Source organism: Phalacrocorax aristotelis, chromosome 24 (assembly GCF_949628215.1).
Source record: "Phalacrocorax aristotelis chromosome 24, bGulAri2.1, whole genome shotgun sequence".
Taxonomy (NCBI): Eukaryota; Metazoa; Chordata; class Aves; order Suliformes; family Phalacrocoracidae; genus Phalacrocorax; species Phalacrocorax aristotelis.
In genome coordinates, this window is record NC_134299.1 from 2,347,276 (window position 1) to 2,372,070 (window position 24,795).

Consider the following 24,795-nt stretch of genomic DNA (forward strand, 5'->3'; position numbering starts at 1 on the left):
ATTTACATATGAACAGATCCTCACCATCAGCTCTAGCAATGGGCGCAGATGTACGTAGGGGAAAGTAAAGCTTCGTTTAAAATGTGGAAGATCCTCAGAATTCCAGAGCCTTCCCATGGTCCCTATCCGTAAATGCAGTATCATTAAGGTAGAGAGGTTTCCTGATCTCGGGTCCAGCCTCCGCCGAAGTTCCCCGTCCAGTCGGCTTCCTTCTGCCTTTGTTCATCACCAGATGAGCTGCATTTGCTGCCACCAAGCTCACTCAGTGCTAGGCACTGCTCTGGCCAGATGCGTTGCCTTTTGTTCACCACACTTGATGCAGTCTGGGCCAGTAAAGCAAAGCTCCCAAGGGATCTGCTTTCCGGCGTGTCCTTCTCACACGTCCACTGGCGTCCAGCCGAGAGAGCAGCGGAGAAGTCCCCTCGTCCTGGAGGGATGTCAGGGCCGGTCTTCTCACCTTTGGAGACTACAGCCAGTGTCCCTCGATGGCAGGAGGTATCCAGCAAGAAGGGTGCAGGTCAGGCCATGGAGAAGCTGCTGAGATCTGGCCAACTGTTCTCCTTCTGCTCCAAAGCATCTCGTGCACGTTCCAAAGCTTGTCTTAGGACCCAGTCACTGACAGTGAAATATAAGTGGGACATTGTGTGAGGGGGAAACATGGGAAAAGGAGGAGAGAAGTTCATTTATTGTGTAGTGCAAGGCACTTGTCGCTGCTTTTATTAAACTGTGTGTCTCTCTGCAGATTATTAAATGTAACGTACATTTAAGCTAACTCTGGGGTGCCTAAAGAGCAGAGACAGAAGATCTTTCCTCAGCACTTATTTATATCAAAATATATATTTGTATCGATGAAGTATTGGCTGTCAGGCTACCAACAGAAAATCACTCTTGATGCAATAAAACTCGCAGCCTGTTCAGCTCCGCTAACAGTAACCCTACCCCAGCATTTAATTACAATTTCCAGGCTGAGAAAACCAACCCAGCTTAATAGGAAGGGGAAAAATATCCACCAGCACCATAGGATCCTACACCACAGGGATGGTACTCGGTCCCAACATGTCCCTGAACGAGCCATTTACAGGAGGAGAAGCCTGTTGTATGGTGTAAAAAAATAATTAAAAAAACCTTCAGAAGGGTTGGCAGCATAAAAATTTCTGGCTCTGTCGTCTCTCTGTTTCTGCGAGTAGCAAAAGATCCATAATTCTCACACTTAATGTAATTCCAAGGCATCTAAAGTGATTTACAGTCAGTTTACTCAATACTTTCAGCTTTATTTAATGTAACAGTTATGGCACATAAAAAGTTTATTGAAAATCCTTTGGGAGTATGATTGAGTAAGAAACAGTCATTGCTAATACCATTACAAGAGCTGAAGAGAAGGATCCCAGCATGTTCTCTCAGTGACCTTTATGGCTCCGTGATCCAGGGTCACCCCAGGAAATCCTCCCCTGCTCTCGGAGGGAACGGTGCCACACTGCCGTCTCCCCTCGTGGGGAGCAAACAGCTCGGGAGGCACTCTGCCACGAAGAGCCCTGGGTCTGCTCTGCCTCGCCAGCAGGATGGGAAGGAGAGGGAAGTTCTGGGAAGCCGGGGGGAAAAGAATTTCCCTCCTGCCAAACTCCTTCATTTATGCAGTTATTTATTTTCATATTTCCCATTTGCAAGCGGAGCTGAAGCTCTCCTCTGAAGAGCAGAGGAGTTGTTCTGGGTGGGGCTGGGATGAAAATAGGGTTGCAGTAGAGTGAAATCGCACGGATCCTTCCCAGCTTAGCTCCCTGCAGTGCCATTAACTCTTTCAGCATCACCAGTCTGTTAAACTTCTCCCCAAATGTGAAATTGCAGAAGCTGTTAATTTGCCTTAGCAATTAACAAACATTACTTTTAGTATCATTATAGCAATAACTATAATTTAATAATTGCCAGCACTGCTAGTGATAACATCCACCGTGGTGAGCATACCTCAACATCAATTTTTGTTGGCTATTCTTGCAGCGCTGGCAGCCCACCAGGGCTGCCTGAAACAACAGAAGATTCGCGTTTATCTTAAAAGGGTAGAAGACGAGCATAATCATTGTTACTGCCATGCTGGCAGCACCTAGAAGCTCCAGTCAGAGACCAAACCCAGCCTGCCCACAGGCATAAAGTGCTACAATCCCTCCCGAGGACACGAGCGAGAGCTCAGTTTCTCCGGCCCTGTGCCACGGCTGAACGCAGGCTTCAGAGGAGGACCTTAGGGTGGTTAGCGCCTAGCTCCACGTGCAGCCTCTGATGCTCAGGGAGGTTGGGGCAGAAATCGCAACCTCGCCTTCAGCTGGGGTATTTCCAAGATCTTGTCTCTCAAACCTGCTTTCACGCACAGTCACAGCTTGTTTGCAAGCAGCCTCTGTTTTCCAGGAATCAGAGGTGAAAGGTGTGTCACGTGAAGGTGGGAAGAGCCAGCAAAACCAGTGCGAAATAAAAAATAAAACTGCACTGAATAAACTGGAATAAATAGACAGTAAAAGAAAAACATGTTCCACATGTGCATGTTCCATAAACAGAAAAAAAAAGGTTACATTTTTCAGATAAGGCAACTGTGATGGATTGTTTAGCTCTATTTGTCAATCAAGTATTAAGACTTGCAGAATTAAAATCAGTGCAGTTCAGAGATATATTCCAAGCTCTCCAAAACATCAGGTTTGGCATTTAGATAGCTATCAAGCTATCATCTCTAGACAGACAAACAGATAGATGGATGGATGATTTGGAGAAAAAGATGGAGACATTCTTTCAAGACTTTTTTTTCCAAGAGATGATTTGCTTGTGCCAAGAATTCAGCCTGGGGAAAAGTCCAAATGTAGCATTTCCTCTAGCTTAAACTGAGGCTTGGCCCAAACCAAACTTTGGCTCCAAAGACCTGCTCTCAGCAGGGACACGGAGAACAGGATTTGGTGTCTCTAGCCCACCCCTGCGTTAGCAGAACAGAGACGTGCATCGTTAGAGGAATGGACACCTGCCTTTGCCCCCCGAAACACCACTTACAGGTGCCCAAATGTTAATGCTGAACAGATGGGTGGGAGAAAAGCAGCATTTCATGCTGGAACTGGCAGAGCAGACTCCAACAAGTCCACTATTGTTAGACAGAAATTCCTAGAAACAGATGCGGCAAATTCAGTGCTTCAGAGCCAGTTCTGGAGTTTGGGGTCTGCTGGGAGAAGACTGTGTAGCTTATGGATTAATGTACTATTATTACATTACTCTTTAAGCTTCAAAGGTCTGCCAGGAAACCTAAGCCTACTATCTATTGAATGACATTTTAAGAACAAATAATACATTAATATATTTAATTTGAGAATAAACACATACATTATAGGAAGGGATTTTGTCTATGCTGATAAGTCAGTGCCTGACCTTTCCGTTGCAATCCCCGGGTGCTGAGCCATAGAGGACCTCTTCCAGGAACCTTTGCTATCCGCTGCAAGGCGAGAGCCTTAACGCTGGTCCTGCTGGCTCGAAACTGCAGCTGACACACTGTTTGGAAATGGGAGCTTAGCTGTAATTATCCCTTCGACACTAATCTACAGCTACACTAAATCTTGTTGCCTCAAATTAGTTAATCAATTAAGTGTCAAACCACAAAATGTTAGTGATTGTGGCCTGGATTTATTGCCTTGGCACAGGCTTCCATCTGCTGCCTCTCTCCTTTACTCAGGTTCTGCTGTTGGAAACTTTGGGGCAGGGTTAATGAGGCCAGGCTTCCCTGCCCCAGAAAGAAACGGGCTGGAAATGCAAAGTCCTGCACCTAGGGAGGAACGAGCCCATGCACGAGGCGTGCCGGGGGCCACCCAGCTGGAAAGTAGCTTGGCAGGAAAGGACTTGGGGGTCCTGGTGGACACCAAGCTGAGGCAGCAACGAGACAGCCGCGTGCCCTTGCCACAAAGGCAGCTAGCGGTATCCTGGGCTGCGTTAGGCACAGCACTGGCAGCAGGTTGAGGAAGGTGATCCTTCCCTCTGCTCAGCACTGGAGAGGCCACAGCTGGAGCAGCGTCCTGTTCTGGGCTCCCCATCCATCACAAGAGAGGCATGGACATAGCGGAGAGAGTCCAACAAAGGACCACCAAGGTGACTGAGGGACTGGAGCATCTCCCAGATGAGGAAAGCTGAGCGAGCTGGCACTGTGCAGCCTGGAGAAGAGAAGGCTCAGGGGGGGATCTTATTAAAGTGTATGAACACCTGAAGGGAGGGTGCAAAGGAGACAGAGCCAGGCTCTTTGCAGTGGTGCCCGGTGCCAGGACAGGAGGCAACGGGCACCATCAGAAAGTCGGGAAACGCTTCTTCTACTGTGAGCGTGGCTGGGCACTAGCAAGCTTGCCCACAAAGGCTTGGTGATATTCAAAAGCCGCCTGGACAGGGTCCGTGCCAGCGGCTCTAGGTGGCCCTGCTGGAGCAGGGGGGTTGGACAAGGCGAGCTCCGGGGTCCTGTCCAACCTCAGCCATTCTGTGGTGCCTGAGCCCGAACCGCAAGTCCTTATGTGCTCGGTAAGGGTTGTTATGACTACAGCAAGTCAGAAAGTCCTGTTATTTGCACAGGATAGCTGGGAAAATTAGAGAAGGTGATCAGTTTTGCTGGAAGTCTTTTCAGCTTCAGAGAGGGTGTTTTTTTTAAGAATTTCAGTGAAAAGATAAAACTGATAACTGAAACATTTAGCTTTTTCAAAAGTCGTGAAAATATTCAGCTTTAGAAAACATTTCTGGTCAAAAAATAAAATAGTCTGTTTTCTTGGAAACAGTTTCAAAAAGAAATGTCAGCCTTTTAAGTGTATATTTGAAAAAGGAAACCTTTTTAAAAAGAGATTTTTAGTTTTGTTTGTTGTTGAAAAACAACAACAAAAAAGACTGGAAATGGAAATTTTGGGTCTCAGTGAAAAGCTATTTTTCATTCAAATGATGTTTAGAAGAAAAATATTCACCCAGCTCTAGTCCCCAGGGCTACTGTCTGCAAGGGCTGTGTGGCCAGGGGTCATCTTCTCCCCATTTGCAACTCCTGGGGCCAAAGCAAAAAGCGAAAGAGATGAGCGCTCGGTTGTCGGGGTTCCCGAGTGAGATGACTGATGCTGGGCTCGTTATTGCCACACTGGGAGCAAATGAAAGCATCCTGCTCGTCGACACTGGTGTTGTCCTACTTCTGATGATCAGTTAAAAATGTAAATACAAAGGCTAGACTTTGGGAAAGCTAGCACAGGATGATGGGGGGAAAAATTGCAAAAGCGAGGTTTATTGATCCCCAGTCGAGATTGATGGCACAATAAGAGCAGGAGGCGAAGAGTGATTTTGCTTTTGAAAACGTTGATGAATAAGCACTCAGGGGCAACAAATAGCTGGACTCACCGAATGATGGACGGCAGCAGGCGAACAAGATGCATTTTTATAAATGGGTGAAAGGAGAGGAGGACTTATTAAAAAAAATGAATGACCACATGTGGCAGGGATATGCCACTGGGGAGAAGCCAGCCATTGATTTATGTGCACTACTGGCATTTGAAAATTCAATAATAACATTGACAAATGAGAGGCAAAGCTGGCCAGAGGACAGCAGAGAACTTGGAGTGGAGAAAGAAAATGCCAAGGTCAGGATGAAGGAACAGAAAAACATGCTTATGTTGGAAAGGTTTTGAGTTAACTCATCTATATAAAGACATTAAGAAAAATCACTCCGGGATCAGAGCTCACCATCCTGACTCTGTGGCATGAACTGGGAAGAAGTAAATGGAGGAGTTGTGGCATCCAGTGGACGTCTCTGTGGGGATATCTACTTCTGACATGGGGAGCAGGGATCATTTAATCATCCCCTCCTGCTTTTGATAAACAGTCACCTAGCGCTCCCTGGCACCTTTAAAATTAAATACCCTGTGATTTCTAAGAACTGTTGGCAAAACACCCCCGCGCATGAGCGCTGCAGCGCTAAGCCCAGGCAACTCATTGCACAGGCTCGCAGGTTTGCCCGCTGCATCGCTAGCCGGGAACACAGCGGAGGCCCAGGGGAGACTGGCTAAGCCCGAGCCCCATCTCACAGACAGCGAGCTGAGGGCAAGCCAGCAACCCGGCCCCGGCAGAACGCGGGGTGGAAAACCAACAGGATGCAACGAGTGTGAGAAAAAAAGAGTGGCAGAGGAGCGGGGTGGGAAGGCAACCCGGGTGCGCGGAGCACAAAGGCAGGGACTAGCCAGCTCTGGTCGGCTCCCAGCAGGCTTGCAGAAAGGGCATCTTCAGCAGAGACCGTCACTTCAAAACATCCTGTAAGGACCAGTTAGAGAAGGGTGTACAGTGAGACAGGGGGAAGGAGAAACTTCTTCATCGAAAGGGTTGTCAGGCACTGGCACAGGCTGCCCAGGGAGGTGGTGGAGTCTCCATCCCTGGAGGTATTTAAAAGAAGGGCAGACGTGGTGCTTGAGGATGCGGTTTAGTGGCGGACTTGGCCGTGACAGGTTAGCGGTTGGACTCGATGATCTTAAGGGTCTTTTCCAACCTTAACGATTCTATGATCTGATGAACACAGCGCAGCCCAGGTGGGGAGCAGGGCTGCCGGAGGTGCTTCTCTAGCTGCAGTTAGGTTATGGCTGGGCAGTAAATGAGGGGAAGGTGCTCCTGGCGAAGCTGTCACATCATGTGCCGGCACCCGTGGGTTCTCACATCCCAAAGGGGCAGAGAGGAAGAGCTGCCACCTTTCCTGGGCTGGGCGAGTCTTACCAGGACTCAGAAGTGGAGTGTTTGTCTTTTCTTTCACCTGTTCAGGGAAGGGTGGTAGAAAAGCCCTGTTGCAACCACCTCTCCTGAACCAGAGGCCTGGATCTTACAGGCACGTGGAAAAAAGCAGTAACCAAACTCATCAAGACCGTCTCTGGCTACCGCTTCAATAATACCATGTCCTCACCAGCTTGCAGGATGCAGCGTGGCACATAATGTTACCTTAACATTTGATCTACTTAATAAGCCCCCCATTTTTTCTCCTCCTTATCTTCTGACTCCGTTTCAAATGGCAGTAAAAGAGTATGACCAGCAGGAGAGACTGTGAAAAGAACAGCAGCGAGAATGTGGCAGAAATGTACTTTGCTCTTTCTCACCGTCCCTGGCCTCCCTCCGGGCTTGTATTCATCTATGAAGATGTCTTTTCTAAATGCTGGAAGGTCAGAGGTGTGGCTGGAACATAATTCTGTGCATGGGTGTGCTTGGCTCAGTTGAAGCAGCACTTACTCAGTGGCGGAGAGAGATTTCTGCAAGGACTATACAAAGCCCTGGCACGGTTCACCAAGGGCAGTGGAAAGGACTGCGGGAGTGTGGGTCAAGGCCTGATTGTGGGGAAACCATGGGGTTTGGTGCTTGGTGGTTCTGAACACTTCGAAGGAGGGTACAGATCCCGTCTTGCAGCTCAGTACAAGACCTTCACATTGAATGAAGCAAAGTATTCATCCTAGTCGAGACCGGCTTGAGCCTGGGAGCAGTTCAAACTCTCAGAATAGGATTTCGACACTGTATGTTTGGGTTTTTTTCCCTGCCGTTTTTGCAAAGCAGTTAATTTCCATCTTCAGCAAAGCAGCTGAAACTCCTGTTCATGGTGCTTTACTCAGTTTTCCAGCCTGGTAAATCTCACTGCCAGAGGTTTAGTTTTAAATATCATCTAATACCACGTCATTGAATAGCTGATGTGCAACACTGGCCTGTGTATTTTAGGATGTGTCCCATAACAAGTCCCAGGCCAACTAATCCTTCGATATAAGGCAAAGCCACCCCTCGGATCCACTCTTCCCCAGCCAGAGCTATCTTTTGCCAGGTGATTTTGGGGAGATCCCTAAATGTCAGGCCCAAATGCTCAGCTATATGGGAGGTGGATACAGACCAACCCCATTCTTTTGTGCTACCCTGACAGAAGTGTCAACAGCAGGATTATACATAAACTCATTAAAATTTACATTGCTGAGAATGGAGTTTGTATTTCTGTTATATGTCCTCTATATTTAGATTCCACGCTGCTGTTGCCACTCAGCTCCTCTATATCCAGAATTAATCTCCTTAACAATAACGAGGTACACACAGGCACACACACACTCTCTCTTACTTTTTGCTCAGTGTGTAAAAGCTCTGAAAACAAACAATATCACTTTGTGTTTCCTTAATCTGAGGCTCTCAAAGCAGCTCATGTAGGTAAAATAAGTATCTTCTACAGGAAGATAAAGTGAAGTGCATGGAATTTGTTGGATTCACTGAGGTTTTATAGCGAGTCCGTGGATGAAAATAGATTGAAACTCTGTTGCAGCAATGGTGGGAGCCCCTTCCAGTTACTGGCAGTGTGTCTCCCTGCATATGTAGCTTTACCCCTCTGAAAATCTCTCAGTAAGAGTTTTATACAAATAATTAAGGTTGGCAAGGAGTGCCTGACTCTTTCTGGTTGCTGAAAAAATCCTCTGCTCAAGTTTGACATAGCCGAAATAATTAACGAGGGAAAAAAGTTGAAAAGCCGATAAAATCTCTGAAAGCCCACCCGTCCGCCTGTCCTGGGTAATGTTACGCTGAGCTGTCTGTGTCAGCAACAGGGTTTTGCAATCAAATTTGAAACAGCGCAGCTGAGGACAGCATTAATTTAGAGTTTGGAGCCAATACTGCAGAAAACCTGCAGGCCCAGTCCACAGCTGGTGTAAGCTGGTGTAATGCTGCTGCTGTGAGGCTTGTGAACAGCAACTGAGGATCTGGCCATAGCATCTTACCCCCTCTCCCCCCTCTAAGGGTTGGAGCAGCTCCTCAGAATCACTCTAGAGCCCATTAAAACAAAAGTAAGATACCTCCAATCAGTATTACTCATTTTTATGGCCACGTTGTTCACAAATGACTGAATTTAGCTGTCAAATGTATAGAAAAGAAAAATAAAATCAAAGCATCAGCCATCTGCGCCCCAGAAAATGTTTATATTTTCATAGGTTGTTTATGGCGAGAAGGTCTCAGCTCCTTTGTTCCACATCATATTAGTTACTGCACGGGAAACGGGTGTTTTTCACTTCGCCATTTATAAGGCTTTTGCATTCTCTCTCTTGTGCACGCTCACTCTCCCTATATGTATTTTTAGTCCATATGTCTTGGATTGACACATGGAATTGCGTTTGTTTTACTGGTTCTGTCTCTCTAATAGTTTTTCATTGCAGAGGGGATCCAACGTTCGTTATTTACTCTGCTTTCTTCCAGCGCCATTATTACGAGCGCTTGGCTCAATCAATCCAATTGCCTGATAGCTATGCGGTTCCCTGACCTATTTGAGTGGGAAGGAAACAGGAGCAGGCAGAGCTTTGAAATCCTGCCTGGGCCCATCTCAGAGATGTTTGTAGAGGCCCAGACCTTTGAAAGCTCATGCACTTATTTGTGCCATGGCTCAGGCCCTCAGCTGGAACAGCCTGGCATGACTTCATGGAGTGATACGCGGAGCAGCTGCAGCATCCCGCAGCAGAGGACTCTCACAGGCTAAGATTTATCCTGGACCACAGCTGGGATTTCCAGGAGTGCTTTGTAACTGGAGGGAGAATCCACTCTCTTACTCTTCTACTTTGAGGCATCTTAGCAGCCACTCACTTTTCCAGCAAAGTTTAGTGACTGGGCTCAGAAACTGGGGCCCTTTCAGGGACTCTCTTAAGATGAGTGCCCCAAGTCCAGTAGCCACTTAAGAAAGTCTTGACCAAAAGGCAACAAGAATGAGGCGCAGTTGTTGCAAGTAAGAGTTCCATTCCATCAGATCATGTAAACACATATTTAACTCTAAGTGGATAAATAATCCCTCTGAAAGCCACCCACAACGAACACTTTTCTAGATCTGGTGCTGTGTTTTGGGTGAGCATCCTATTTTCCCTTCTTTCAAACTTCCCGAAGGAAAGTGCAAGCAGAAGTTAAAACCCCAGCGACTGCCTCCACTTTCATCCCTGTCCTTATCTCATATTCTCTAACCTTACCTGGGAAAGCGCTGTAAACAGCAGGAGTGTAAATCTGCTGAGGTTACTTGGGCAAAGTAATATACGGTGCACCAGGGAGGCCTCCTCTGAAACACAGAGCACCGTTGTGGGCCCCATGTTATTAGATGCTGCAGAAGGAAAGGAGAAATAAAGGGCATCTGAGGACCAAACAGCTGCACGATGGATCCAGCACTGGTCTCTGCATCTCTCCGGAATGACACCACCTCTGAGACACTGCATGCAAGTTTCCAAGGGGGCACATTTACACATCCTTGCTACGCAGCACAAGGGTGTCTCCGGTGCCCCGGGCTCAGACGGTAGGCGGCCCTGTGGCGTGCAGTTGCCTCTAACCGGGATTTACATCAGCCCACGTTTTCCCTCCTACCCCATCCAGCAGCCCCCTATTTCAGAGCTGTGGAGCACACCCGGGAGCAGGGACGGCAGCAAGAGGGACCACGGGCCCTTCAGAACTGCAGTTTGGTGCCGCCAGAAGATACTTGGTCTCACATTTCAGGCCTTCAGAAGCCAACACCGTCCTGCCTGGAAGATGTTTTGATAGCCCTCACAAAATCTGTCCACAAAGCACCCCCAAAATCCCGAAGGCCTGTGCACTGGGACATGTCTATAACCGAGGTGTCGGGAGAGCGTCGCCTGCCCTGCGGCAGGACACAGGAAAGGGAGCGGAGGCTTAGGGGAAGGTATTGACCCGCTGCCAGTCAGGAGGGCAAAACCAGGAACAGGGGATGTCCCTGACACGAGGACTGCATCACCAGTGACACCAAGAAGATACGAAGGGCTATCCCCGCTCTTACACCCAGCCAGGGGCAGCAGCGTGCGGTCATCAGCCTGCAGTAATGCTGAACGAGAAATCCCTAGGAAAGCCAGTGAGGAAATGAATTCCAGGCAAGCGGCTCGGGCAGAGGGAGGGAAAGGGTGGAATGAGCGCCTCTCTTTTCAAGGCAGCTGGGCTTATTTTAATGGGCAAGGTCAGCAAAGAAATGACCAGGAAGAGAAATCGCTGCCATTACAAATCAGTCGCGATCTTGTATCAATTATTCCCTGCGCAGTTCCCTTGCCTTGGGCTGAAGCAAACACGGCCTAATCAGTTTTACATCTACGTTTAATTTTATTGGAAAGAGGAGCCAGCAATGCATCATGGGGCTGCTGCGTGACATGAAAGGTGACCCCTGCCAACTTAATGACACAATACATAACCCTTAATGAAGTCACTATCTTGTCCTTTTTTTGCTGTCTCAGCCTGATGATTTATGATGGCATCATTTTGCTTTGCCCTCTTTTCATTTCAGCTTGACAAAGTGGATGAAACAATTATCTTCGTTATTGGCCAGAGCAGTAGAAATGTGGTTGTTGAGGATTTCTGCAGGTGGAGGGCCTCAGCTATGGATCAAGTGAATGGAAAAATATGCTTAGGAATTTTGGGGTTCCCCCCTTCTTTTTTCTCTCTCTGCCTGTGGCCTCCTGAAGATGGACAGAGGATCCCAACAAGCCTTGCAAGCCCTGTATCACTGTGGCAAAAAGTAATTTCAACAGAACGAGATAGCTGGAGCAGCAGAGACAAGAAAGCTGGGAGGTGTCAATACATTTCCTTTCCAGCTTTTTTTCCCTCTCCTCTCCATACACACCCGTACGTTTTCATCATACCAGTATCTCAGGGTATTTTCATCATACCGGTACCAAACGCATACTGTACCATCATACTGGTATAACGTGTCCCTGCTCTGGGTGTGCCTGCTCAAGCAGGGGGCTCGGGTGAGATGCCCTCCAGAGGTGCCTTCCGACCCCCGCCATTCTGTGACCCTGTATACCCACGGATACGCCTGACAACGGCTATTAGGCACGTGTGCAGCTACGTAAAGGTATCCAGTGCCAGTGATGAGCTTGTGCGTGTGTGTGTGCCGCCACATATCCAGATGTACGTGTGCGTTTATGCCTGATTTTATGTATAATTAAAATCAGCATAAGCTTGTATGCAATCCTCCAGAGCTGAGCCTACCTCTCCGTGGTCACTACACTTTTTGGCCGCAAGCACATTGTAAACCCGCTGTTACTAATTGTGGCTTGATGCTTTGATCAAAATCACAGCCCAGCTATTTTACCAATTTTTAGAGAAAATGGGTACCTTTTTTGCCTTGGTACCTACAGAGGTTGTATGATGGGAGCCTTCCTCCACTGACAGAGATGCAGATGGAAGCTGACGGCACAGTATTTCAGCCCTGCTAGGCAGAGATGACAAAGTGCCCTCGCTAGCCATATGCTTGATGGCACTTGGAACTGCCACAGCAATATTTTTTGGCTGGTGCTGCTCAGGGTCTGATGTGGCTGTTGCTGTTTACTTAGTTTCTCCTCCACACCGAGATGATTCAGGATGACTGTGAGCAGACCTTCGTAGCAGTACTTAGGCACATGAACAAATTGCTGCAATTCCTCACTGATTTTAAGAGATAGAAAAGACAGACTCAGCTATTCCTATCACACCCTTTGCCTGCACAGGACTGTTCCTTGCAGCACCTCTCCCACGTCCCGAGCACCACCATTCCCCTAGCCCACAAGCCGATGGAAGCCCTCCTTCCACATTTCACCAGCAAGGTTGAGCCTAAAGAGTTTTCTGCTCCGTCTTACACCACGCAGCCACCCCAGCTCCCCGGTCGTGAGCTGCTGGAGTACCCACTGTCAGCAGAGCTGGAATTAAAACATCGTTCCAACGCTTGAACACAGCACTCAGCCAACTCAATCACGCTGCCCTGCTCCTCGCTAGGGATTTGCATCTTTGAAAGACTACCTTTTTTTGGCCACATTTTTGATGTTTTTGGAAATAGTAGTCAGAAGCCTTCCAGGATTTTACAACCACTGCTTCAGCCTTCTAGTGTTCTTACATGCACTCCTGTAGGTCAAGACCTCTGTACAGTGAACCAGTTAGAGTACTTCTAATTAAGTTATTCTGCCTCATTCCTGACTAATATAAAACACGCTTATCAACCCAGATCCTGCATTAGGGCTCCATCCTCCCCTTCTCAAGGAAGGCTCTCTCCACGCCATGACCTGAGCAGGGTTCCTCAGGGAGGGTGGGGAAGGAATGAGAAGATAAATGTAGTTTGGCAGGACATTAAGGGAAACCACAATATTGCCTTGTAATGCAGCTCCTATCTGATCAGTGGAGTCAAATGTGGTGCCGGAGTTATGTCTCATAGGAAGTAGAACCAGCCGCCCCCGTCAAACTGATCACCGAGATCTTCCCTGAGATACTCCTTCTGTCTGTCAGAGATACCAGCTGCTGAGGAATTCCCAGCATGTGCTGCAAGTGACCCCAGCCGAGCTACAGCAGTCCCTTCTCCCATCCCCATCCCTCTCCCTCCCTCCAGCCTCCTCCTGGGGGCTGCAGCCACACTGCGGAAAGGGGCACATCCTCATTGGCACTGGTGTGCACACTGGGCTCCCGTGGCATGTCAGGGCCTGAGAAAACATGGCCTGGCTTATCTCGGTGAGTAGAGGGTGTGGGAAGGGGACATGGCTATTGCCTTCTCTTACAGTCAAAAAAAAGCTGCAGCTCTTGAATTGCTCCTTTAATTTCCTAACACCTTCCTTCTAACCTTGCAGGAGGCATTTCCTGCTCCTCTTGTCAGTTTGGACAGCATCCTAGGAATTCATTCACATGGAAGGTGGTAAATGTGATGCGTTGGCAGAAAACATAGGCAGCAGTAGCCTCTGGTACTTTCAGAATAATCTGCAAAAAATTAACTAATTAATTCTCAGAACCATCCTGTAAATTAGGTATGGATGCCACTGAAAAGGTGAAGGCCAAGGTCACCGAGACCCAGGGCCTCCGCTGATCTCAAGACCAGACCCCCCCCCAGCAACAGGGTGCTGGAGGTGGTGGTCAAGCCCTGCTGTACCTCCTTTCGGTGGCAGGAACTACAGAGCTACAAATCCCATTTAGATTCAGACACATGGGAGAGAGAAGAAAAGGCTCTCTGGAGTGACTCCTCTACCATCAGGATAATTACAGCCAAGATTAGAACTGGTTGGAAAACAGGAGCATTTTACAAATGAAGGAACAACTAACTGTAGGGTAGTTTAATCATAATTAATGGGAAGACACTGCTCAATGAGTAGCTGCACGCGGGCCTGGTTGTGGTTCGAGCAGCCGAGTGTGATGTATAGAGGCTGTTTTCTAATCCCCTCTCTTTATACGCCCATTCTTTCTCACATCCTTGCTTTAAGAGGTTTTACAGGTTTTACATCATGGTCCTCGCTATGGTATCCAGGGGTATTTAACTGCCACAGTTTGATACATAGGCTCTGGATTTGGGAACAAATAGCAGCGAACCCATCTCGGGGAAGGGTGTGCTTTTTCTGAGGGACCGAGCGCTCTAAGGGTTAACGCATCCTTCCGCTGTGCTTGCCTTCAGTCCCACTGCCAAAAACCCTGCTTGTTCGTCTGCCGCGCTTCCTCCGCGTGTCAGCAAAGGAAATCCGTAATCTCCCAGCTACAGATTTGGGGAACTTTGACATCCTCTAATGAGGTAAACACATTACTGTCATGTACAAACAAACAGCAACAAATTAGCAGCTGACACGTGAGGAAGCCATGGCACAGCAACATGCAGCACTCTTTACAGGCAATTAAGGCTGCCTGTGCTGACTGCTCACGTGCCAGCCGGGGTCTCGTCCCACGCTCCCTGCCCAGCCCTGGGGCCTTGCTGGCCATTCTTCATCTGCCTTTTCTTCATGGGGTTTCTTCCTCCTCTGCCCTCTGAGCACCTTGTCGGCAACTGGGTGTCACACAGGGTATGGGCAGGTGCAACACAAGGAGCTACTGGTAGAACTGGGAAAAACGACCTCAATATTGCAGCTGCTGACTGCGAGGCGCTGGCAGGGTACGCTGCATGTTTTGTCATGACTTCCCCGAGCTTCATACAGGCTGCTGTCAGAGACAGGATGCTGAGCTAGCATGACGAGCCGAACCGAGGGACCCTTGGCTCGACCCTGTGGGATTGCTTTTATTCTCCAAATGGGAACGCGCCTGACCCTGGGAGGAAGGATTGCAGCAGTCTGCCAGAGAAGGCTCTTCGCATTAGATCTCTTTCAGAAATCAGTTTCTTGCACTATCACCTGTAAAGATCCCAGAGCCCACACTTCTAGTCCCTGGCTTGAGGCCTTTATCCCAGGAAAAGGGCTCACTAGATTAAACACGACAGGCAGGGGAGACTGAGCTGGTAAAGAGACACAGATATTTGACTTTTCTTTTAGAAAAGCTATCTCTATTAAGCAAGAGCAGGGCAATAGGCCCGTGGTCAAAGGGCTTTATTATTATAATTGCTTCGCAAGGGTGAAAGCCTGTGGATAAGAATCCAAATCAGTCATCACTCAGAATAATAATAATGAAAAAAGATAAATAAATAAAGGTAGGATCCAGCCAGAAAAGGAGCTCACATTATCAGCCAATAAACCAATAATCCATTAGTGACCAAGGTTGCTGAATAATATAGTACTTTCACAGTACCCATAATTTATACTGCAGACTAGAGAATAGACACGATTATTAGAGTGAGGGCTACTGGATGACACATGATGCATGACCGCGCGGCATTGATCTTCACACAACAGGAAGGTGTCTAGACTGGGAGATGTATGGCCGTGCGATTCAGAGCAGGGCATATTTCATGCGAGGCCTAATGGAGTAGTGGAGGCCGTGATGGATGACTTGCCTAGTTTCAGTAGCAGCGCAGTTATAGCAGTGCTAATGCGTGACCTCTCCCGCTCCCTGCGTCCTTCATTCAGTCAGGGTGACCTCATTTAAAAGGATGGAAAATGAGAGGCGCAGAGTACGAGGGGGAGGGAAGAAGGGGGAGAGAGGGGAGGAGAAGAAGAGAGAATAAGAAAAATAAAAGATAAGGAGAGGGCGTGATGTAAATGAACAATCTCTCATGAGCTTCTGCCCTGCTTCAGGCTCACTCCAGCACTGCAGAGGCACTGGTCATTACGGGACCGATTCTGCCCTGCACCAGTCAGGATTCTGCTCCAATTTAGACAGGGTTATTCCTGATTTACACAAACGCTGCTGAGAGCACAGTAAGGCCCCAGTGGTGCAAGGCTCAGCCTCGCTCAGGCTCCCTGAGCTCGTGGGACTGGGCCAGCATCCCGCTTCTTGTGACGTGGTGCGTTACTCCCGGGTCCAGCGCGGGCCACGCAGCACCCGCACACCTCCTGCGATCTGGAAGTTGTGGCTGCAGCAGTTATCGCTGCAAGGTGCCCCTCTGCTGTCTCTGCCAGAAACCGTCCCAGGGCTCGGAAGGGCTGTGAACGAGCTCCTGGCCATCAGCAGTGTTCAGCCTAGGGCAACAAAATACTCCCAAACTGGTAGCATATTCAATCCTGTGGCAGGCCCGATTCCTTGTTGCATGGGAACAGGTGATAAATAAATTCAAAGAGTGGGTGTCCAGTCCCCTTATTAAGGCCCTCCTCCTTTGCACTGGAACCCCATCTCCTCTTCAGCAACCCTTCCTTGATCTGACTCTCGGCCACCAACCTCCTCTTCCAGGCAGAGACAGGGGAAACTGAGCAAGCCATGTGGAACACCCGAAAAATCCCAAGTGTACAATAAATGTGAAATATGCAAGCGGCATCAAAATTAGTAAGTGCCAATAGCCCTAAAAAAATTGAAACAAATTAAAACAGAACCCCACCATGAATTTTTAAAATGGATCAGATTTGGTTTTAGGCGCAGTATTCAAACTTAGCCACAAAGCGTAGCAGAGAGGGCTGTCAAACACGTTACAGATACGGCACAGCCACCTGGCAAAGCTCATGAGGACTGACTGAAGCCAGAGCACCTGCTGACCTGCACAGAGAAGGGCTGGGTTTTGCTCAGTGCGCTCCAGGACGGAGGAGGAGGAGGAGGAGGGAAGGAAAATGTGACTCTCCGGGCAGAGCTGGAACATTTTGCTTTCTCTCAGGATGACTGGGAAGGACTGTTAAAGCGCTGGTCTGAGGCCCCTGTCTGTTCAGAGAGGTTATTGCAGCCACAGCAGTGTGCCTCACCTGGAGGAATTTTGCTCTGAACCCCAGTTTGCCTTGTTAGCTTGGGAGACGCCAAGCAGTGGCAGGACCCGGCCGTTCAGGCGCGCCACACTGACCGCTGGGACCCGGCTTCCAGAAGAACCCTGTAGGGATCATCAGAAGAATGTGGGGTGTTTGGTTTGGTTTTTCTGGCTTGTTTGGTTGGTTGGTTTGGTTTTTAAGTTCCATGAATTTATTTACGGAAAACAGAAACCCAAGCATTTTTATGGCATTTTCTCATATTTTCACATCTAACAATACCATTTTTTTAATGGAAACTACTATATTCATTTGTTGGTAAGAAAGATACCCAGACTGATAAAACAACATACCCAAGAGCTCTAAACTGATTTGTCTCAGGAAATTGATGGCAGAACCCAGCGCAGAGCCCAGCAAGCCTGCTCTGCCACACGCAGCACAACCTTGGCCTGCAGCTAAACCTGACTACAGCAGAGAATATATCAGCCATCTCCCTTCCTTCAGCCCTTAGCTGGATGCTCACGGCTTCTTCTGTGATGAATTCTGCGCCTTGGTAATGAATCCTACTGGGTCCCTAAAGGTTAAATAAAATGATCTGCTGAAGTTGAAAACTGAATTGATAAAAAGGAACTGTTTGCTTTCTCCCTACTATTTTGATTCTACTCTCCTTATCTCTCGTTCATTGTTTCAGTTATCCTGGATTAGTGCCCAGGACTGTTGTCAGCCAGCGTGTCTGTATAGAGAAGAGACAGTCTCCGCCCCAACGAACTTGCAAGCCTAATAGTGAAGACAGATGGAGAAAAGGCAAGATTGTTATCGCTGCTCAGAAGTAGGAAACTACAGCACATAGAGCATACACCACTGCCTGCAGTCACTAGGCAAAGGCCACAGCAGAACCAGGAGCTAAGCCTCAGACTCTCGGGGCTTTAAACGCAAGAGCATCCTTCCTCTTCCGAGTAGCCAGCACTTAAACTGGGCCACGCAGGAGGTTACTGCATGGGCAGAGGGAAATGGCTGTTTGTGAGCTCCTCGGAGCATCTTTCAAGTGACTCTTCCAGTGCCTGTCCTCAGCCCTCAGCCCTAACCTGTGTGAATCCCATGTGAGCACATACCCTTCTAGGATCCCCGCAGCAACCGTGACGCTCTCTCACTGCCCACTACAACAGCTGTGCATCTCCCTTCCCCAAACCCATGTATGAATCCACATATACCCCCTGCTACGTTTCTTCCCCCCATGTAAGGGCTCTAACTCCCCAAGCTGCCTGGAAAGAAAGAGAGAGAATGGCCATTTACTGTGTTTCCTTTACCATCTGGGCTTATTAAAAACTGTGCAGCAAATTAAAAATAGGTGGGAACAAAGATGGGGGAATGACATAAAGGGTTGCAGAAAATTCTCTGTGTACTTTTAAAAGCTGGAATTGCCATATGGACTGGCAGAGAGACATGTTTTACATTTCCACTGGTACATGACTGACATCATTTAGCATTAACTTCTATTTGAATAAAATAGTAGTAGACATTTAGGTAATATTACAGGGCAATAAATGTTTTAAAGAGCCTTGGGGGGATGCTCTTGAAACACAGTCCAGACCAGGACTCTAAAAATATGTCTTAATATATATTAACCTCTTTTAGGACTTCTGGCTCTCAAACAAATAAGGGAGGATAGAGAGGTTTTCCCCCCCCCCCTCCCCTTTTCCTCTCTGAATTAAGAGTCCCTGGCTATATTTTTCCCCTTTTTCCTCTTTAGCTGTGCTGGGAAGAACATGAGGGAATGTAGTTAAAATTCAAAAAGGTTCCCCTTTATCATTACCATGAATCAACACAATAAATGAGCCCCTTCAGAGCACGGTAATAAGAATTTGATAAATCATCAGCCAAAAATTAACTAGATGTCAAAACAATCTTTGGGAAGTGTGATGGATTAGGGGTGATAGTGGCAATTAATCTCCCAGCATGAGTTCACAGGAGAGACTGAATGCTGGGAGATGGATAGGGGGGAGACCAAGGCCTCACAAGGTCAGGACACTGCGGAAAGGAATGAGAGAGGGAGAGAGAGACACGGAGAGAAGAAGAAAAAAATTCCACTGAGTCGGCAATACCCAGGCCCCCGGCAGCCGAGGTAGAGGTCAGTCACATGCCTTTGAAAATCTTTCTGTCTCCAGCTGCTCTCTGTGATGAGGCAAGCACTTTTCTGCTCCTGCTAATAAATGCCATAAGCCAGCTCATGGGGTACAACACATGGCTGGAGAGAGCCGGAGACCAAGGCAGGCTTCGTTCACGGGGCTGGACTCCTTTGTAAACAATAACAGGGGCGGCTGGAGGTGGCAGGATGCCGGAGGGGGAGCGGAGGGAGACAAATCCTTCTCTAATGTGTGAATTCATCCATACAAGGCCTGGCAGTGGGTGCGTGTGGCTTGACTAATTCTGCCTGAGCACAGGAGGGGAGAGTGCAGGAGGAAAGTGCCGCTGCAGTCATAAATCCCTATCCAGCTGGCAAAACCACTTCCTCAGCCTTCCACCTTGCAAGAAGGTCTGCAGCCCTGTCAGAGGCAGCTGCTGGCTGGGGCAGTGCTCCCTGCCCCGGCACCAGTCCAGCCGCGTCTCCCACTGCCAGGCTGGGGTCTGCAAGACCCCTCTGACCACACCATGGAGAGCCATGAGCTGGGAAGGGTTTGCAGAGTGGCACAGCTGGGCCACTCTGCCCGGCCCTTGCTGGGCTACATCAGCAGAGGTAGCAAATAGCAAGGTCTGTAGCTCCTGGTGTGCAAGCGTTAGGAGGAACTGGACAGGCGGAGGTCAAGGGGAACAATTCTGCTTTCCACCTCCAGCCCCTGGGACGCAGCAGGTGATCCAGGCCAGCGCAGGTGTCAGCTACCACAGCCTCACTGGCCTCCACTGAGCAGCGGCGGGTCCCACCAGAGGTGTCAGCTACAAACTGAATCACAGGATGTCATACTAGAAGAACAATTCACACCACTGCAAAAATTTCAAATAAGGGATGTACAAAACATGCAAGGTTCGGACTGGCCTTCCAGAGCTCCCAGAAAGGACGTTACGCTGATGTTATGCATGAAACATGGTCATAATTGATGACCTTTTTGCAACCACAGAGCCAACCTAACAAGTAGCAATGGTCTGTAAGCCTCTTCATGGCACCTATGCTATGGCTCAAGCTGGGGATGAAGGAAGAGGAACAGGGTGAAAGGTGCTCAAGCTCTGCTTCTCCAGCACAGCCTTTGATGCACGGGGTGGCTGCGACAAAGCCAATACACCTCACTTTCCCTTGGTCTGCATTATACCAATGCGGCAGTTTGCCACTGCATGAAGTTTAATCCGTCAGGGTCGGGAAGCATGCTGGGACACCCAGAGGAAAAGGTGAGAGGATTATATACCGTGTTAACAAGATAAGCCTCGCAGAGAAGCACTGAGGGTGTTTCTCCCCCACAGCTTCCAGGATTCATTTCTTAAAATCCTGAACATCCCTCCTTTCCACTCTAGGCAAGTGATTATCTTTACCTGTGACTGGTTGCTTGCGCATCTTACATCCTGAGAGCAGCACAGGCTCCCAGCTCAAGTGAAGCATCGTACAAACGAAAATATCTACCATGAGTCAGCCACTGCTTCGCTATTTTGCTGCCCTAGGCAATTGCTTGCTCTGCTGGTGTTGCGTAGCTAACCTAGCGCAGCAGCTACTCCCTGCTCTCCTTTCCCATTATGTCCAGCCCTTGGTAATTACTCGTACAACAGCATTTCTGCTCTGAATGCGGATCCGTGCTGGCAGGACTTTTTGACCAGCATCAGCTGGGCCAGATCCAGCAATTATGTGCACAAGAGGTGGTGGCATCACTGCCAGTCTTGCCTGATTTATGCTCTTCCTTCTTTGCACAAAATCTGTCACCCAGAATCCTTTGCAATCCAAACAGGGAGAAAAAAAATGGGCAATGAAAGAAAATAAGAAGTCAGGCAATCGCCTAGCAGGGCTGCTGCTGACTTCTCACGCTTTGCACTAGGCCTCAGGGCATGGAGCTCCCAGTGACATTTCTCCCACCAAACACAGAGCCTGACACATACTCGGGATCACACCAGCCAGCCAGGGCGATGCTGGGGGCACAGACAAGCCTGCAGCTGGCTTTTTTAGGACTGACAGTGACCACAAGAAAATAAATAATTGGCCTAGATCCTCTGCAGCCACACCACTGCGGGTCCCTGTTTCATCACTCTGAGGCTCGCAATCCCTTCCTGAGCTGTTTAGCATCTCTCCTCACATTTTCACTGCTGGAGCACTGTTGGCTTTGATACACACTGTGCTCTTCCCCTCAAGCGACAAGGAACAAATGTTCCTGAAACACAGAGAGCGCCCATGGGGTGAGGAAGGAGAGCCTAAGACTTACTGGAAATGTCTGCGGCTGCTTGCTTTCACCACTGGCTATCTCCCGCTCCAAGCAGGGTAAGAGGACCAGGAAGCAACAGCCAGGGCCGGTGTCTTGGCTCACCAAAGGTTCCTCTCCTCCACCATCACCCTGGCGCCCGCTGCCACCAGCTGAGAGAAAGGACAGGCAGGTGTTGCTGCTGACAGCCCGAGGGCCTCCCAGGACGATGAGGAATGCAAGATCTGGGCAGAGCACCTGGCAGCAGGGAGGAGCTCTGCATAGTCCCGATAGCTCCAGTCATGACCTGAAAGACTCTCAGAGCGGGATAGCAGCACATGCAAGGGATATTTTGAACCCGAGTTGTAAAGGCGGAGCTTGGAAGTAGAAGTGGTTGTGAAGTGAAACCAGAAGTGGGAGCACCAGCGAAGCAGAATCTGATGGGCAGCGTGAGCTGTGCTCCAGCAAGCTGTTAGCTCTGCTGCCTCGTCTCACTAGAGGTGCTGTTTATGGACTCAGAAGATAAAGACTCGAGATGCAGCCATGGCAATGCCGCTCTCAGACTTGGCCTGTTTGTACTGGTGTGGCACAGAGTTCAGTTACACTGGAGACTCCGCTACAGTGGACACCTTACACCCACAATGCAAGATCCATTCCTTTCCTGAAGAAGTTAAAGCCTGCAGTGGGTTGCAAATGTTGGCAATGGCAATTTTTAGTCTTCAGTTAGATGCCTCAGGGCCAAATACTGTTGTCACTGCCATAGGGTAATGGGGCCAACCCACTGAAGTAGAGAGAATTAATTCAGGGATATATGTTTCAAATAAATGGGTTGGTAGCGTCTCAAAAGAGAGGTGGTACGGCAACCTGGCTTAGATGGAGCATCGCTCCTCCTTGCTTGCAATGCACGACGTGCTCTGCAGCTGTCCCAGGGATGTTGCAACGAGAAAGTCATTGGCTTCTCCATTAAGATAAAGCAAAATATTAGCTGCGGTCACCTGAATGTGCACATCCAGCTCAGTAACGTCTGCCACTATAATCCAGTAGTCATTTATTTACTGAAGGAGGGTTAGCTCAGAAGCACTGTGTAGTTTTCCCTTCCCTACCTAATTTTGCTGCTGTGTTAATAGAAACTCAGCTATAGAACAGGACTCACTCATTATTACTCGTTGTTAGAGGCTAAGGATAAGCCTCCATTAGCTCTGATTGCTTTGCTCCTGCGTATTTATACTGTTGATAACACCTTCCTTAAATATTTGCATCCTTAAGAAGGAGCCTTTTTTTTTTTAAAAAAAAAAATCTTACTGCATTTCTCATTATTTTCCCTGGGTTGCTCATACAGTTCTGTGTAAGAGACAAATGCCTGGCAAATGTTCGGATACTGCTGGCTGCTTGGCGCATATCAATGTCAGAACGATTTCGGGGCGGGGGGGGGGGGGGGGGGGAAGCAGAAGAAAAAACCCACCCAGCTGGAACACTTTCCCAGAATGCCTGTCTCTTCTCAAGACAGACAAGGCTTGGACAGAACAGATGTTTCCACCCAAAAGCAGATGTGAAGATGTTACTTTCCCAGGGAGGAAATGTGGTGGGGTTTATGATTAACCAACAGTCCCCATATGACAGCTTCCCTTGACCAACAGTTGGAAAATCTGGAAAAAAACCACAGCCCTCTAATCCAAGTGGTGGCAGGAAATGGCCAGCCCTGATGGACTCTGTTGATTTATTATTGTTAATTACAAGCCGGAAATGACCAACAACATCTGGGAGAGCCAAACGTGGAAGAGAGAGAAAGCTTGAGCAAAGGGGCCGAATTTTTTATTCCATGATGGCTTTAGCGCACTGCAAACTCCAGGAAAGGCAGCTCCAAAGTCAGCCTGAGGAGCCTCTGTAGGAGAGCAGAAAGAAAGGCCCGGTAGCGCAGTGGCCAACGGAGCGAGGGGGAGGTACCCAACCCAACGCGGAGTATAACGTGGAGCAAGAGACAGCCCTAAACCTAAAAGCGCTGGGGTGGTACGAGCACAATGCTGAGCCTCAAACAAGACAGGCTGGAGCCGTGTCACGCTGAGGGCCCGAGCCAGTTTCCCCACACAGCACTAAATAGCCCCACGTGCTCGCAGCCAAGCTGGCAGCAGATTCCTGCAGCATTGCAGGTACGCGACGTGAACGCGCTGTAAATCAACTGACTGAAACAGGCAATAGAAAGAGAAGAAAGTTCAGCGCAAACCCCAAACCAAACACGGCGAATAAGAACAGAAATCCATCGGAGACACAACAGCAAAGTGTTTCAATGAAAGAACAAAAGGCAAAATAGATTTTCACAATGTAAAACATTTGAAAAATGACCAATTCTCCAGTGATGGGAAGGAGCAAGAGACAGCTCTGTACGCAGGCCCAGAAAGCTTAATGAAGTGTGGTTACCAGTCTGGAACTGGAACAAAATAAACCAAGAGCTCACAGAAGGCTGATCAAAAGCAAGTAAGTCCGTGATAGGTAAGAAACAGATGTGCACGAGATGGTTTACAGTTGCATGGGAAGAGGAATTGTGACCAGAGTACGTAAAGCACCGGTGGGTGTCCGCGAGCCGTGTGTTGGCACAGGAGCACCATCGCTGGTTTCTCAGACTGCCGCCCTGCTTGTACAACCAGCTTGGGTCTTTCGTTTGCCGCCCTGCCCAGGGTGGCCGCGGACGCACTGTGCTCTGACACCAGCACGTGGGTGCGAAGGGGAGCCGCGATTGTGATTTGGGCAAACAGGGTATCCAGCTACTCAAAATTTGGCAGGTGCACACATATTTTGCTGAACTGAGAGGCCGACTCAGCTTTCTAGAAGTGCTGGATTTCTTCAGTCCTTTTACCCCATAGAACATACACGTCCAGATTTTAAAGCAAACATTGAATCAACCATTACCACTGCTAGCGTAAAATAAGACATTCTCTGCTTGTCTGTTGACAGCCCCACCTAAGGACACATGGACACTTTCCCACCAGGTACTGGAGAGCACGGGCTCCCCCACATGCACACATGCCAGCTGTGGTTAACCCACAACCTGAGAGCTCGTAAAACATCTGTTTATATTTTCAGAGCAGTATTAACATTGTCAGACCATGGCAAATCTGCTTAATTTTAATAGACGTATGTATAATACACAAGCCAAAATACACTTAATAATGGGACATGTCAGAAAGCAAACAACTATTAACTAATGAAGTATAAAGGAAGTCAGTTCTCAGTTCTTGCACTTTCTGCCCCCCCACATCCCCTGCAGTCACAGTTCAGTCCTCTCCTCCTCCTGACTCCCCACTGCAGGCTCACACCCAAAAACGTCTACAGAAAAATAAAGACACCTTTTCTAAGCGTGCTGAGGTAGCATGGGGCGGCGCGCAGAGGAAAGGCGAGGCCTCCTGCTG

The 24,795-nt window shown here is 48.6% G+C and overlaps 1 long non-coding RNA gene across 1 annotated transcript in view; it reads right to left on the reverse strand.

The window, feature by feature from the left end:
* Positions 1–24,795, reverse strand: part of LOC142048082 (uncharacterized) — a 214,769-nt gene that overhangs the window by 159,211 nt on the left and 30,763 nt on the right. Inside the window, exon 2 of the long non-coding RNA XR_012657394.1 lies at positions 25–615. This is a non-coding gene — a long non-coding RNA (uncharacterized LOC142048082). The remainder of the gene's footprint in view (positions 1–24; positions 616–24,795) is intronic.